Here is a 10,553-nt window from a genome sequence, read left to right on the forward strand (position 1 = left end):
GGATTCCAGGTGGATGAGCTGTATTCAAGAATTGGTCTGGCAAAGGTTTTGTATGCCCTAGTTAGCTTTGTCCTTGACAAAGTGAGGGTCGTCTACAAGTGAGATCGTTTCCGCCGAAGTTGTATTTGCATTGGCTAGGTGATGTGCTTTTATGACAAATGCTGAGTATTTTCTTTTGAACTCTCATAAACACACTCTACTTGAGCAAGTATGTTAAGTTGAAACTAGTCGAAAAATGCTGTTGCTTAAGAATTTCAGAAAGTTGATACTGGTACCTGTTATCAATACTAATATGCCTTCAGGCATCTTGTTGAAATTATGTTCATATAAATCAGAGCAATATAATGCTTTAGGAATTTAGCATGGAAAGATTTCAGCAGCCGGTGAAGTAACTAGTGAACTGGAGACATCAAATAACGTTTATCCATGGTTTTATTGAAAAACGACTATATTTGGTGCCCTCAATTTAGGACTAAAGTACCAACTTAATTGAATTATGTTCAATTAATTTTAAATCAAGAATTTGACTTATGGTGGCTTTGATGTCAGGTTGAAAATAGGTTTAAAGCACTCCGGTGTCATAAATACCTAAATTTATAAAGTTAATATGTAATACACTGTTTAATCTATAGTACCTTGTTTTTATTTTAAAAAGATCAGGATTTGAAAAAAGACATGTTCAGTTATTGCATTGATTTGTAAAATAAAGATAAATGAAGCAACTCAGTACAGGTAGTCCTTGATTTACTTAACAACAGACATTTTGGACTCAGTTGATAGTCCTTGATTTACTATCAACTGAGTCCAAAATGTCTGTTGTTTAATGAGTTTTGCCCCATTTTACCATCTTTCTTGCCACAGCTGTTAAGAGAATCACTGCAGTTGTTAGGCTAGTAACACTACAACAAGTGAATATGGCTTCTTCATTGACTTGCTTGTCAGAATATCACAAATGGTGATCACATGACCCCTGGATACTGCGATTGTCATAAATATAACACCAATTGCCCGCATTTTGATCAAGTGACCATGGAGATGCTACAGTGGTCATGTGAAAAATGGTCGAAAGTCACTGTTTCCAGCGCTGTTGTCACTTTGAATAGTCATAAAGAAATGATTGTAAGTCTGTATATGATTCCCCCCCCCGAAAACAGTTTCTATTGATGGTGTATAGATATATGCAACCTCAAAAGATCTTTGGAGGATCTCTTTACTGTGGATGTTGAGGGCACCTAGGAATCTGCTGGGAGATCAGGGAAGAAGAGAACATTCTAATGAATAAGCATCTTACTGTTGGATTCTACTTCAAATTCAACTTTAGCTCTTGGTCAATGCCTTCTATAATCAGGATGAGAATGATCATAACAATAATTCAATGAACAATGCAATAATTAACCCATATATTCTCTTCTTTATCCTACAAAAATATGAGCAATTTTTAACACTGGTGACAATGAAATGACCCAGTTTTGTGTCTTTCAAGTTCCCCCAAGCAGGTGATGGGGTAATTTATTGAAATGAAGGGTAAAATAAATGTGTTAAAGCTAGGCTTGGTTAATTTACCTATTTTAACTTAAGCATATTCAAATCTCAGAAACACACACAGGACCAAAACTTTTAAAAAGCGAATGAATGATCTTATAATGAAAATATTATAGCAAAGAATATCCCAAAGGTGCTTTTTCAAGAGGCAACTGGACTTTCTGGTTTTTCTTTGAAGGGGCATTTCACTTCTCACCCAAGAAGTTTCTTCAGCTCTTCATTCAAGAAACAAAGAACAAATAGTTAACAGAGTTTTATTGCATCAAAACTTTGAATCAGAAAGTTAGCGTAGTGACTATAGAGACACTTTTGTTTGATTATATGGAAAATTACAAATACTCATATAGAAGTTATACCAATAATTTGGGATTGTTTAGATATCCACTTTTTATCTGTCTAGATCAATCACGTTGCCTATTATGGAGAAGATATTGTGGAGAAGTCGGTGGAAGAATTTGCATCTCTACAGCTATTGAGCTAGAGGCAAAACTGTAAGAAATTGATTTTGTAAAGTCTCTACAATAAGTGTAAATGATCTGGATTTGCTACTTGGAGAAAATTCCATCATAGAGGTTGCCTTTTCAAACTTTAATAGATTATTACAGAATAGAATACAACTATCTTACTTTTTTAGTCTATATTATACAGGCTCACGCCTCGACTGGAGACCTAGTGGCCACCTGGGATAAGGCGGCCGCTGGTGCTTTGGATCGGGTCGTGCCTTTGAGGCCTCTGACTCGGTGCTGATCTCCCTTGGCTCCTTGGTTTACCGAGGAGCTGACGGAGATGAAGCACCGGAAAAGACACCTGGAAAGCGGTTGGAGGGCCAGCTGGTCTGAATCTGACCGAACACTGGTAAGGTCTGATATTAAGATTTACCTAGTGGCGATAAAAGCGGCAAAATGTAACTATTTTTCCGCTCTTATTGCATCATCAGATAATCACCCGGCCGCCCTGTTTAGGGTGACCTGCTCCCTGCTCCTTCAGGAAGCGCGGGAGGACCCCTTGGAGGGTAGAGCCGAGGATTTTGTACAGTATCTGTATGATAAAATTGTTCAGATTCGGGAACACCTGGACTCTGATGGGGTAGATTTAGGGGGGAGGATGGAGGCAGGTCTTGAGAATATTATCTGGGAAGAGTTTGATTCTGTGACTCCTGAAGACGTGGACAGGATACTGAGTAGACTGAATGCTGCCACATGTTTATTGGACCCGTGTCCCTCCTGGTTGGTGCTGGCCTCTCGGGAGATTACACGAGGCTGGCTCCAGGGGATTATAAATGCTTCTTTGAGTGAGGGTGTCTTTCCCGCCGCCTTGAAAGAGGCAGTGGTGAGACCTCTCCTCAAGAAGCCTTCCCTGGACCCGGCAGTGTTGGCTAATTACCGTCCAGTCTCCAACCTTCGCTTTGTTGTGAAGGTTGTTGAGAGTGTGGTAGCACAGCAGCTCCCTCAGTACCTGGATGAATCGGCTTATCTGGATCCATTCCAGTCGGGCTTCAGGCCTGGGTACAGCACAGAAACGGCATTGGTCGCATTGGTTGATCTCTGGAGGGCTTGGGACAGGGGTTGCTCCTCTGTCCTGGTCCTGTTAGACCTCTCAGCAGCTTTTGATACCATCGACCATGGTATCATGCTGCACCGGCTGGAAGAGTTAGGGGTGGGAGGCACCATGTTGCGGTGGTTCTCCTCCTTTCTCTCTGACCAGTCGCAATCTATGTTGGCAGGGGGGCAGAGGTCAACCGCAAGGCCCCTTGTATGTGGGGTGCCACAAGGGTCGGTCCCCTCACCCCTTCTGTTCAACATTTATGTGAAGCCGCTGGGTGAGATCATCTGTGGTTTCGGAGTGAAGTACCACCAGTACACTGATGACACTCAGCTGTACATCTCCAACCCGAACCACCCCAATGATGCCCTTGAAGTGATGTCCCGGTGCCTGGAGGCCGTACAGATCTGGATGGGGAGTAACAGACTCAGGCTCAACCCATCCAAGACTGAGTGGCTGTGGTTTCCGACGTCCCGATATAGTCAGTTGGTGCCATCACTGACTATTGGGGGCGAGTGATTGGCCCCCACAGAGAGGGCTCACAACTTGGGTGTCCTCCTGGACTCACAGCTGTCTTTAGAAGAGCATTTGACGGCTGTGGCCGGGAGGGCATTTTATCAGGTTCGCCTGATTCACCAGTTGCATCTCTTTCTGGATCGGGACTCATTAATTACGGTCACTCATGCCCTTGTCACTTCCCGCCTGGACTACTGCAATGCTCTCTACATGGGGGTCCCCTTGAGGAGCACCCGGAGGCTCCAGCTGGTCCAGAATGCGGCTGCGTGGGTGGTTATGGGAGCGATGTTGCGCTCCCATGTGACCCCCCTCCTGTGTGAGCTGCACTGGCTCCCAGTAGTCTTCCGGGTGGGCTTCAAGGTTTTGGTTACCACCTTTAGAGCGCTCCATGGCCGAGGACTGGGATATCTACGAGACCGCCTTCTGCCCCCAGTAGCCTCTCACCGACCAGTACGCTCCCATAGAGAGGGGCTTCTTAGGGTGCTGTCGGTCAAACAGTGTCGACCGGCGGCCCCCAGGGGGAGAGCCTTCTCTGTGGGGGCACCCGCCATCTGGAACGAGCTCCCCCCAGAGATACGGAGGATCCCAGATCTGCGCACTTTCCGCCATGCCCTCAAAACATTCCTATTCCAGCAGGCCGACCTGGCCTAACCTCTCTTTTAAACTGTTTTTAAATTTTTTAAATTTTAAATTTAAAAAATTGGGGTGTTTTAAATTTTGTTTTCTGGGCCAAATTATTTAATTGCATTTTAATGGTTTTTTAACATTTGTATTTTATGTATTTTATCTTTTGGCTGTTCACCACCCTGAGTTCTTCGGGAGTAGGGCGGTATACAAATTCAATAAATAATAATAAAGAAATAAATCCATTTAATCGGCATATTTAAAGATTGCTTTTCTAAGCAACTTGTCTCTAGATTTCATGGCTAGTTAGATAGTTCCATTGAAAGTAATTAAGTGGTATTTTTCATGAGTAATTTAGTCTAAATGCTGACCTATAAAAACAACTACAAAGTTTTGAAATTCAATATTTAACAAAAACAGCAAAGTTAGATAACAACAACAATTTTAAACAATTTGTAAACGGAAGCTATTTTCATTAAGTTTATCAAATCTGGGCTGTGAAAATCCAAACCACCACGAGGTGTTAAAGTTTTCAAATTTCACTGCTTCCAGCTTATCGTTATCTACATTTTTTTCAACCCAGATTTGGTAGCCATATGTTTTCCTTTCTGTAAATTTAATGCGTCTTAGTTGCTTACTAGTGCAATTTATTCAACTCCTCATATTTTGGTGTGTTGTATGTGTATATAACATTTCCTTTTCTTGCTAAGATGAAATTTGTTGTATATTAAGTCTTTGTCTCCAAAGGATGTTTTAAGATAACCCTATAGCATAATTTAAACAAGATTACTTTGAAATTTTATTTTGACATGACTGAGCATCTGGTTTCACTAGAAAGCATTCATAGGACTCGAACAACTTTTCAGGATTGAAGTCTTCAACCTTGATTACAGTATATATGTAATTGATTAATATATTTCTGGGTTGTTATGTTTAAGTCTACAGCATAATCTTTGTTTGTGATAACGTAACAACTCATATGTGCTGGAATTCAACTTAAAATGTTTTTTATATTTAAAAAACTGAGTCAACTTTTAACGATTGTTCTTGCTAGACACATTAAATCCACTTCTAATCCATTTGCTGTAGAGGAGAAGCAAATAACATCTGCATTATTCAACTAGTTTCACTAGGATCAAGTGTTTCTTAAGAAGGTTGAACTATTTTAAAGATTCAGAAGGTGGGCAAATTCTGTTTGGTTATATAAACCAGGGTGTGGTAACCATTGACTGCAAATAAAATAAACATTTTCCTTCCAAATCCTTTTAAAGGCATAAGCCTACATTTAAGCTTCTATGCATTAGGAGAATTTTAAAACCATTTATATGAACACTCTGTGGAAAACAAAATACTGGATTGAAACGGGCCCTGGAAGAGCTCTTCTTTTGTTTCTATGTTTGTTGAAACTCTGCAAGAAACCATTTAAGTGGCAAACCAGTTTCAATGCTAAGCCTTTTCAGGTCTGATTGCTGATCATTCTGGAGCTGAGGGAAGATCTCTGTGTGTGAGATAGAGACTGAGAGTCTATACAGTATTTGTGTGACTCTCATTCTGCCTCATTTTGACTTTGATCTTCTTTACTGTGGCTTATGGAAATAATGCAACCATTGAGTGAGAGGAGATTTTTCCACTCCTCCTTTATGGGATTTAACTGTGAAGGATAACATCTCATAAATGAGAACGGCTAGCTTTAAAAATTCCATTTTATTTTATGGGTGTATGTATATATGTAAACTTACTTGTGATATACAGAATTATAAAATAGACAGTTTCTTGTTAGAAGTGATGCTTAGCAGATCCTTCTGTTCCACTAGAATGTTTTTGACTATCACAGGAAAAACTTCCCCCCTCTCCCCAATAACTGAATGAAAAAATCGTTACTAAAAATTCTCTGTAGGCATGTTTCAACAGCACTTTTTCTTGCAGCTGTTAATAAAAATAGGATCGCCAACACGATCGCCAGCGTCTGATGAAGGATATGGCACAACAACAAGAAGAAGGTATGTTTACTAATCAGATAGCAATTTCTCATTTTGTATCAGCTAGGTAGATTTTTCAAGTTTCATATATCGGAACATATCCTCTTTTGATTTGGGATTCTTCAAAGAAAAGCAAGGTGCCCAAAAATGAAATAGATAGATAGATAGATAGATAGATAGATAGATAGATAGATAGATAGATATAGATATAGATATAGATATATTAAATTGGTAGCTCTGGTGTATGTGTCATGTGCATAATATAAATGTGTGCATAGTGTCAGGGTAATGATGATTTAAAGCTGACCAGCCCTTTAAGACTGAGGATGAGTCAGCAGGGTTATTAAGAAGCTGTCTATATCAGGGAGGCCATTAGAGGGTGTATCTCTCTCCTCGTTGTGTTCTACCTGCATTGTAGTTCTCCGTGCAGAGTTGAAGACTGATTGATTGCCTACCACGTGTATGTATGTATGTATATAGAAGTTTTGTACATAAACCAGTTTGTAATGACAAAACCTCTGTGGCCTGTATTTTGCTCCTGGGTTGTCTCAAATTACTCTGTTTCCCCAAAAATAAGACATCCCCTGATAATAAGCCCAATCGGGGTTTTGAGCGTGTGCTAAAATAAGCCTTCCCCCCAAAAATAATCCCTCCCTGAAAATATGTAAACAACCACCTGGAAATCAGGTAAGATGGCAAGAGGAGCCCCATCTTGCTCCATGTGCCCCAAAATAATAAGACCTCCCCGAAAATAAGGCCAATCACTTATTTCGGGGTTCCAAAAAATATAAGACAGGGTCTTATTTTCAGGAAAACACGGATAATAGTCATGCTGTAAACACTCTGACATCTAGTATAAATAGTTATGTTACCATAGTAATTTATTACACAACACTCTAACATAGGGGTGTCAAACTCGCATCGTCACGTTGTTGTCACATGACATTTCACAACTTTTTTCCCCTTTGCTAAACGGGTTGGTGTGGCCAGCATGTGATGTATCCAGCCCGCAGACCGCGAGTTTGATACCCCTGCGCTAACAGGCAACAACAACAACAAAAGAAAGGCAGAGCTACTCAACTATTTTTTCCAAGTCTTCTCCCACAAGAGGATATGTTATGTTATGTATCATTCAACTGTGGACAGCAGAATGATGAAACTGAAGATTGAGATTGATAGAGCCATGATTAGCAAAAATTTGGCTGGATCCCAAACTGGCTTTATGCCTAAAGTGGGACTAGAACTTAACAGTCTCCTGGTTTCTAGCCTGATACCTTAACCACTACAAATTGATTCTCTCTGTGTAATATTGTCATATTAATATATATTATAATGTTAAATATTATCTTTGTGAAATCCTGGAGAACAGATGAACGGAAAAAAATTATCCAGATCTTCAAAAAAAAAAAAAAGGGTGGGGGAGACTCAAACATGACATCAACACATGGGAAAAATTCTAAAGCAATTCTTAAAAAAGATTGATTTATAACAAGCTTGAAAAGAATGTGGAAAGTCAGCATGGGTTTGTCAAAACATAGGTATATTGAAGAGCACGTATTGCCAGACTAACCTTACCTTATTTTTCACCGAGTAATTTCTTCAGTAGATTGTGGGAATATTGTAGATAAAATGATGGCAAGCAAAGTATTAACAAGATATGCTATCACATACTTTGAATAGCAAGCTAATATGGATTGAATGGAATGATGTTTATGTGGCCATCTAGTTCACCCAAAAATCATAATCAGGAGTACCTATTAACTATTTCTCAACTAAATGGTGTCACAATGTCCACCCTTGGATTCTTCAGCATTTTTTATTCTTCCACAATGTGTATAAAGATGACAAGAATACTTAAATCAAATTTGCAGATAGCGTATAATTAGATAGGTAGGGTAGGTTAGTTAATAACCTAGGAAAGAAATAAAATCTGAAACTTTTTTTGATAAATTAGGGATGTGAGCTGAAAATAGCAATTAAATTTAACAGAGGTCAGTGCAAAGTTATTCACATAAAAAATAAATATATACTGTAGTTATTGGATGGAGATACCTGATTTTGTAGTAGTACTTGTGGAAAAAAAAAATCTTAGAATAGTAGTGGATTGCAGAGTGAGACAGAAATATGATGTGGTTTTCTTTTGCTGAAAAAAGACAAAAGCAAAGTCTATTGTTTCTAAATAATGAGAAATAATAATTTATTTTATTTTGAATTGGTCAGGCTTTATTTTGAATTGCAGGTATTGTGACCACATCTGGACAGCACATTTAATAAAAGATTCAGACAAATTGGAACAAATAAAGGGAAGAGCAAAAAAGATGGTTAGGAGCCTAGAAACTAAGTTGTATGAACAAACATTGAAGGAATTGGAAATTATTTAGTATTGAGAAGACTGACTCAGTGATAACGTTGATCAATACCTGGAATGTTTTGGCAAAAACTATTATTCATAATTCCAAATTGCAGGACACAGAATAATGAATTCAACTTAAGAGATTTTCATTAAATATTTTAAAAAAACATTCCAACACTAAAAATAGTAAGTACAAGAGTGAAACTAGAAACCTAGATAAGTGGAGGTTCCTTTTGGGGAAGTGAGATTAGACACCAATTTGTCAGTGATGCTTTAATTTGGATTTCTATGCTGGTCATGGAATTGGGCTCTGTGGTATAAATGATGTGATTTTTGTGTAATACATGCATATTTGTTATATCTGTGATTACTGCCAAGCTACTGTTTTTGAATTCTTAGCACGCTCATAAATATATATATATAAACGTTCCAAAATCATTTTCTTATGTAAGAGTCATAATTGCTGCAAATCTTCACTGACATTTTGGACATTTTTAAGTAGCTATAAGTCAATTTGAGAATAGCTAGTAAAAATAAATATGTTGGGTGAGTGGGAAGCTACTTCGTTTTTATGTGCAACAATAAATTAATTATACTTTGTTTTTCTTTTATTCCATTTTCACATGCTCATCTTTAATTTTGCCTGGACTCCTTGATATTACTATATAATGCATATTTGAAATGATTTGGAATGGGATAGAATAGCAATCCATTTCTTTTGGGCATTTAAAATTGACTCTGGTCACATTCCTTCTTCTCTCTCTTCCCACCATTTTTCTTCCCCTTGAGAAATTCCATTTGGAAATAGTAAATTAATTATAGAATTTTCCCATGCTGTTTAAAAATGATTTATGATTGCAATTTAAATCATTTTCTTTCATTAGTCGAGTCCATGTATTTCACACAGGCATGCACACAAGTCTGCTGATCACATTATTGTATCTGAGATGTGTTTTTAAATAATATAGTGTTCAGTACGCACAAAATGTAACGTCTTTATTGTAATAGATGAGACTGCAAAACATAAAAATTTTCTAAATATATGGAACAAAAAAATATTTGACATTATGACTAGCCTAGAATGGGGCTTGAAGACCGAACCATGTGAAACATGAACTACCTAGATGGAGTCCAATAGTAATGTAAAAATATCTACTTTGAGTCTTTAAAAATATAATGAAATAAATACTTTTTGGGGGGAAATGAACTTTCATATGGATTTAATACCTTCATGTTCAGAAGCTTTCCCACCTTAAGGCTTAAATAGCTTCTTTGCTATTTGCTATAGTGTAATCCAATTGTTGATTGGTACATGCTAATCTCCAAATCTATTTCAACATTACTGTAGTCCTTGTATATCTTGCCTATGAACCCCTGTCTCTGTCTTGAATTTGTTAATATCTTTAAAAAAAATTATTTCTGTTATCCAGAAACAGAGTTTAAATTCTGCAATAATAAAGTGAAATGGTGAGGGGTTCTTTAATCTATTGAGGCACATTGATTGGTCCATAGAAATTTACCATTCACAATTTGGGTGTCCTCCTAGACTCACAGCTAAGATTAGAGCAACATCTGACAGCTGTGGCTAGGGGGACCTTTGCACAGGTTCGCCTGGTGCACCAATTGCAACCCTACTTGGATTGGGAGGCTCTCCTCACAGTCACACATGCCCTTGTCACCTCACGGTTAGATTATTGCAACACACTCTACATGGGGCTACCCTTGAAAAGTGTTCGGAGACTACAGTTGGTCCAGAATGCAGCCGCGCGAGCTATCGTGGGTGCGCCTAGATACACCCAGATTACACCAATTCTCCACGAGCTGCACTGGCTCCCTATTGGTCTCCAGGCACAATTCAAGGTGTTGGTTATTACTTTTAAAGCCCTACATGGCTCAGGGCCAGGTTATCTTCGAGACCACCTTCTACCACATAGTTCCCAGCAACCGGTAAGATCCCACAGAGTTGGTCTCCTCCGGGTCCCGTCAGCTAAACAATG

This window comes from Pituophis catenifer, unplaced genomic scaffold (genome assembly GCF_029215685.1).
Source record: "Pituophis catenifer annectens isolate HBS135680 unplaced genomic scaffold, rPitCat1.0.hap2 SCAF_3, whole genome shotgun sequence".
Classification (NCBI taxonomy): domain Eukaryota; kingdom Metazoa; phylum Chordata; class Lepidosauria; order Squamata; family Colubridae; genus Pituophis; species Pituophis catenifer.